Raw genomic sequence first — 1,542 nt, 5'->3', positions numbered from 1 at the left:
TAATGTATTATATATTATATAATATAAATATATATTATACCTTATATAATACAAATATATATTATACATAAATATTTATATAATTAGATATAATACATATCATTATATATAATATATTATATGCATATAATTATTTTTCTTACATCAGCCCATGGGCAGAAAGGATAAGGCATATATGGGCCAGGCCCCAAAGTGGCCCACATCTATTCTGCCCTCATTCCATTGACCATAATGAGGTCACATGGACAGCTAGTCACACGGTCTCACATAAGTGCAAAATGACCTGGGAAGTGTAGTCTCAAAGGGACAACTGTTCCTAAGGTTGAAAGGAAGTTCAGATTTCAATGGGCAACTAGCTGACTCTACCAAAGGGCTGTAAATTAATCTACACTCATAATTTATTTGCTTCTTTTTTCTTGCTTTGTTCATATTTGTTTCAGCTGCTTACATGGTAAGCTCCTTTAGGGCAAGGACTATGATGTTCTCTTGCTTTTGATGCTTTCCCCAGCAATTAATTCTGTATCCAGTGGGGTTCTTAATGGATAAGCTTCTCATTAAACAAGCCCCAAGTAATTTCAATATGCCAAGGTAACTGCCACTTCAGAGTCGGTGTAAATGTCTGATACTTAGAATATGATTTCAGCTAGTTAAATTTATATCATTGGGGTAAAAAAACAACAACAGAAATATTCTCTCAGCCTTTCACTTTTTTATTTAATCCTGAATTAGATAAAATACTTCCAATAACTTTAAGCTTTGGACTCTGTATAGCAATATTTGGTTCTTGGATTAAATTAAACAAATATTGCTAATGAGATGGTTCAACATCATCACCACCTATTGTCATGTTTTCTATTTCAGTTGACTACCAGGTAAAGGTAAATCAGTGCTTTCAAAAATACTTTCAGTAGTTAATTACATTTTAAAATGTTATTTTCCTGACCTTTTTCTTTCATCTCATTTTCTGTCACACTGCCTTCATTTTCTACCATACTGCCCTTTTTTTTTTTTTTTTTTTGGTTTCTTAAAGACTCTTACCTTTAAAACCACTGTCATGGACATTTTCTTCAGGAGGGTTAATACTTAATGACACCAAGAAAAGGGGTGAGAAGAAAACAAACCTCAGCTATGAAATCACTTACTCAACTTTCATCCAGAATTTATTGAGTGCATAAAATATGCTGAACATAATGCAAATCCATAAAAATGCAAATAGACATCATCTCAGCCTTTGAGCTCATAGTCATAAACCCAGGCCTATGTTTCTTTTATATATATTTTTAAAATTCAGGCACCTATTCATTCAACAAATATGTATTGAGTTCTACTATGTGCCAGGCACTGCTTTGCATGCTAGAAATATACAACTAAACAAAGCAAAGATTCCCATCTTCCTGGAGCTTATATACAAGTGGAGAGAGATAGGCAATAATTTATCTCCACTCCCTACAGCTCCAATCCAGAAGTGATTTTTTTAACCTGTGAAGTTCTCTGATATTTTAGCATCTTTCCTTTGGCAACTGCTACTATCTAGAAGGTGTA

The sequence above is a fragment of the Rhinopithecus bieti genome, unplaced genomic scaffold (assembly GCF_001698545.2).
Source record: "Rhinopithecus bieti isolate Rb0 unplaced genomic scaffold, ASM169854v2 scaffold_1673, whole genome shotgun sequence".
Classification (NCBI taxonomy): Eukaryota; Metazoa; Chordata; class Mammalia; order Primates; family Cercopithecidae; genus Rhinopithecus; species Rhinopithecus bieti.
The sequence above is the reverse complement of the archived record's forward strand: the minus strand, read 5'-3'. Positions refer to the sequence as shown.